The sequence below is a fragment of the Arctopsyche grandis genome, chromosome 9, assembly GCF_051622035.1.
Source record: "Arctopsyche grandis isolate Sample6627 chromosome 9, ASM5162203v2, whole genome shotgun sequence".
Taxonomy (NCBI): domain Eukaryota; kingdom Metazoa; phylum Arthropoda; class Insecta; order Trichoptera; family Hydropsychidae; genus Arctopsyche; species Arctopsyche grandis.
This window is the reverse complement of record NC_135363.1, coordinates 23,322,949-23,328,148: the sequence shown is the minus strand read 5'-3', so window position 1 is coordinate 23,328,148 and position 5,200 is coordinate 23,322,949. Positions and strand designations below refer to the sequence as shown.

Below are 5,200 nucleotides of genomic sequence, written 5' to 3'. Positions count from 1 at the left end.
ACATCGTCTATGTAAGTAAGTACATCACATTAATAATTGATACAATAATAAATAGTTTAAAAAAAAAGCGAAAAAAAGTTCATCACTATATGTCGCACAGTAAAATTATTTATACATAGGTTCAACAGCGTTTCCTTCAATTTATATACATATATGTACATACATATAATGCACGTGGAAATTTATTTATTTAAAAAAAAAAATATAATAAAAAACATTTTGAAAATCTCCACTGGCCATTGGTAACACTTGTGCAATGCACAGTTCCATTTCGAGATTTTATTTTGAAAACATTATATCTTCACTTCAAGTGAAAATTTAATTTAAATGCGTATAGGAAATGCTGTTATATTTATTTATTTATTTTTACTAGGGATATTTACGAATTAGACGAAGTAAGTCTTTCTGTTGTGTGGCGGAGGAGGTGGGGCACGCTCCCTCCTCAGAGGACGATGTTCCCTGCTGTCGATGCTGGCATAGCTGTGATCCAGTGGACCAGATCCCGATCCATCCCAACATCCCTCATCTTCAGACCCGACTCCAGAAACGCAAGTCGATTGCGTAGGACTCGGCGTGGTTACCCCGACGGGACTGCCCCTCCCGTAATATTTATACCACGTGTCGTGACACGTGGGAGATGCTGTGTATCTCATGTTAACGTTTTTACCCCCAGTGTCCATATTCACTTGTTTCACATTGTTAACAGTTCGATGTGGAGACTTGAGCTTCGCGTCGGGCAACCGAAAATTTAGTTTCTCCCTACAGTTCTTTTCGCCCCACACAATTACAGTACAAGTCTTAAGCAGTGCCTTCAGATCCGGATCCAAAGTCAGCGCACTCAGATCTGTAGTCACAATGAAGATGATCTTCTGCCGTCTGTGACTGACGTTCACGGAATTGATGCCACTCTGTAAAGCCGCTTTGAATTCAGGCTTGTACCAGTCGTTTTGTATGAACGTGATAGATAACACTATGATCAGTCTTTTGGAATGTTCCACACCGTTCACTACGGAATCGTCCGAACACCTCTCGCTCACTTGCAAGTCCCTGTGGTGCAAGCACAAAGTGTGACCACTCTGCTCCAACTCGGCAGCAATCGCTCTAGATACGAAATCGTCATCTCTCAAACTGTACACGACGTATGCGTCAAAGTTTCTGTCTTTGAAATCGTTCAACTTTTTCGCAGAGCACGTGAACACTCTCACTCCATACTTGGAATGTATCCACAGACGGAATTCTTCGCGGAACAGGAACAATAACACGCATAACAACAAAAGCACAATAGTCACTACCGATACGACGGCAACGTATACGATGTAATTCTCGACTAGTTTGGATGAATCGAGAAATAAATGCTTCTGGGTGACTGAACCCACTGTTGATTCCTCCTCGTCTCTCTTGCACTTCTGGATCACCGATGCAATTGTGTCGTTGGTGGCTGTTCCGTCTGATCTGTAGCAGAGCAACTTGTCGACGTCTTCCGAGTGTGACAGGAACCACTGTTCTAATTCGGCCACTTTGTCGCAGTCGCACTGCCACTTGTTGCCCTGCAACGACACTTTGGTCTGAGCCTCGTTCAATATCTTCCACGGCAGAAAGTCTACGATGCCGTTATTATCCAATTTGAGCACGTCGAGCGACGCTAACGAAGAGAACGTTTCGTTTTGAATGGTCCTTATCTTGTTGTTCTCTAAATGTAGCGCTTGCAAATTGGACAACTTCTTGAACTCCATCCCGTCCAACTTTTCAATGTCGTTGTTCTCCAAATGCAACACTTTCAGATTTTCTATCCCGTTGAATGTGCGATTGTTGATGGCGTGTATGTTGCTATTGTTCAGATAGAGCGTTATCAGCTTCTTCTTGCCGATGAAGACGTGATTGCCCAGCTCGTTGAAGTTATTGCCGTCCAAATAGATTTCCGTGGCGTCCATGGGAATTTTTCCTGGTACTTTTTCAAAGCCGGCATTGGAGCAATCCACGACGTTTGAATTCCAAGTCAGGTCGTGATAGCACGAACATCTGTCGGGACAAGTCATCTTGCAATCGCACGCGTCGTAGTCGCAACAGTGACACAACGTGAAACAATCATTCTCGTACGGACACAAGAATTGAGACGGTTTCAAATCCAACAAGAAATCCTTTTCTTTGCCTCTAGAATGCGCCAAAGTGCACGTAACAATGTCCAAGTCCATGACGCGGGGATGCAACCGCGTGTGACTCAAATGATTGATCTTTTGCAGCCACTCCATTGTGCAATCGCAATGAAAGGGATTCCCACCGATGAAAAACTCAGGTAAATCTCGCTCGTCAGACACGGGAGATAAAGCAAAAGCTCCAATATCCAACGTCTGTATTCTGTTGCCGTACAATACAACTTTTTCTAAATTCGGTTTGTACATGAACGTTCCCGGGCTCACTCGGTCGATGTTGTTGTTGTTGAGGAACAGAATCTCAATGCTGTTGGGCAATGAAGACTCGTCCACGCCCGTCAGCTGGTTGTGGCTAACGTCGAGCATTTTTATGTTAATGCTCGTCTTGATGTCGAAGTGATTGTCCAATTTTTGTATTTGATTCTTGTGCATGTCCAACCATTCGAGACTGGCCGGCAGGTGGCTATAGTCGAACCACATCAAATTGTTGTCGGAAATGTTCAACCAACCCAAACTGTTCATGTTCGTGAAGACGCCTCTGATGTCGGTCAGTCTGTTAACGTCCAAACGGATGACTCTGATTGTCGAATTGGATCCGAAAGCGCTCTGATCGATGTGTTTGATTTTGTTCGAGCCCAAGTTCAATATTTGTAAAGAGGGCAACGTGATGAATGCGTCTTTTGTTATGTTCACAATGCTATTATCCACAAGCCGCAAACCAGTAAGATCATCCAATCCCTCGAAATGACTGCTCGCAACAATATTTATATCGTTTTTGCCCAAATCTAAACTTTTCAAGAACCGCAAACTTTTAACGGCTTCTGGAATTTCGCCAAGATTGTTTCCATTCAAAACGAGATCGCTCAACTTGGTAATATTTTCAAAGGCTCTCGGATGTATGTACTCAATGCGATTTTCTTCCAAAAAGAGTTGATCCAAAACGTACAAGTTTGAAAAGTGATGACTGTCAACATGAGCTAATTTATTATAGGCCAGCGATAAAGAATGGATGTTTTTCAAATTGGAAAAAGCGCCTTCCGTTATGCGAGTGATTAGATTGTTCTCCAAGCTGAGGAATTGCAAACTGTTCAAGTCCTGGAACATGAGCGAATCTATCTTCGATATTTTATTATGCGACAAATTCAAAACGACCAATCTGATTAGGCCTGAAAATGTATCGCGGTTCACCCATTCACTGTTCAGATCGTTTTTTGACATGTCGAGCATCTGCAGCTGATCCAAACCTTCGAGCAATCCAGGAGCGAGTACGTTTATAGAATTATTATTCAAGTAGATTTGTTTGATGTCGCGCGATGATTGGAACATCTCTGGCGGTAGAGCGTCAAGACTATTGCTGGACAAATTGAGAATTTGCAAAGAATTGAGTCCGACAAACGCCCTGTCCGCAATCGAAGATATGGAGTTGTCTTGCAAGAGGAGGCTTTGAAGCGAACGCAGACTGGACAGACCGTTATCCGGCAGATTTGCTATGTTGTTACGAGACAAGTCCAGAGTCTCCAAAGCCGTGTTACACGACTTGCCCGGAGCCGTCGGTCCTTCGCCCCAATCGGAGAAACCCATCGACGATATATCACGAAGGCGATTCAGCGTGAAGTTCAACTCCTTCAGACTGTACAGAGGGCAGAAAACTTCAGCGGGCAAGCTCCAGATGTTATTGTCGCTAAGATCGAGAGCACGCAATTCCCCCAATCCGCGAAAGCTATCTTGGTGGAACTCCATAGCCATAGCGGACCAGTCGTTGTTGTGCGTCTTGAGCGTGAGAGCCCTGAGTTCCTTCAGTGGAGCGAGCACAGACGCCGGTATGTATTTGATTTTGCAGTATTCAATGTGAAGTTCTCGCAGTTTTATCAGCCTGTTGAGGAATCCTGGCGGTTCGTTCGGTCGTTTGGCTATTTCCAAGGAGCTCTCGAAGAAGAACACGTCGCTGCATTCTAGCGATAGGGATGAGATTTTGTCGGCTTGTACTTGGGGTAGGTCGCTGAGGAGGGCCGGAGCCTCAGCCATGGTACTCAGCCTGCAGGATAGGGCTAGAGATCCATCCTGAGAAAGTAGTGATGTTCTACTCCAGGTGCAATGTCTCGGCGGTGAATCTGCTGGTCTAGTCATGGCGCGCGCATCGGCGCACCGTGCTACCGCCAACACGGCCAACATCAACGTAGTTCGCATGGCGATATCAACAGGTGGTTGATGGTGGTGGTAGGGGGTGGTATGGGGGTTGTTTTGATGGGGTGGTTGGGGTGTATCACCTCTCGGCACAGGTCACCATGGCACAAACACGCGCGCGCGCTGTTATCACTGCGCGAATACCGGTGCAACAACGTAATGTCGTAAGTGCATCGCCGTGTTTATTTCGAGATATCCGACACTGCGTCTGCTCTCGGCGAACGATGAGAGCGAACTGGTGCCGGCAACGGTTTGTGTGTTCGACGACGAGGGGGTATGGAGGGAAGGGGACTTAGGTGGTTTCTCCCACTCCAACTCCGCCTCCAATTCTCTCCCCCACTCCACTTTGAAGCCATGCGGGGAGCAACAAGTTGCCGTGCCCGTTGAAGCAACAGACGCGTCGCGTCGCAAGCTCGTCGCAGTGCACGTGATGGGTTTTGGGTTCGGTTCAATACCTAATTACTTGTTTACCTGCAAAATTTGGAATTGGATAAAGTTTCGGTCGACTTGTTTGTTTTAAAGTTTTTAATTAAAAATTTTTTTTTTCGATAAACCAATTTTTGAATATATCGGATAGACGAGCTTTGAACGCCATCTCAGGGTTTAATTTTCAACTAATTTTCCAATGGGATTCAGTTTTATTAGAATTTCATAGTGAAAATTTTATGCTTCATGTTTTTCAATTCAAACAATTTTTTTAATTTGTTAAACAAATCATTTTATCAAAACAAATACTTTTTTTAATATAACAGAAATTTAATTGCATATATTTGACGCGCTTAAAAATTTGATTTTTAAATGCTTTTTATTATTAGTAAATTATGTTCACAATGCATATTATATCTATTTTAATAGCTACTGATCTA

At 44.0% G+C, this 5,200-nt stretch overlaps 1 pseudogene; it reads right to left on the bottom strand.

The window, feature by feature from the left end:
• Positions 1-251: 251 nt before the first annotated feature.
• On the bottom strand, positions 252-4,196 carry LOC143916722 (toll-like receptor Tollo pseudogene; annotated as a pseudogene).
• Positions 4,197-5,200: the final 1,004 nt, after the last annotated feature.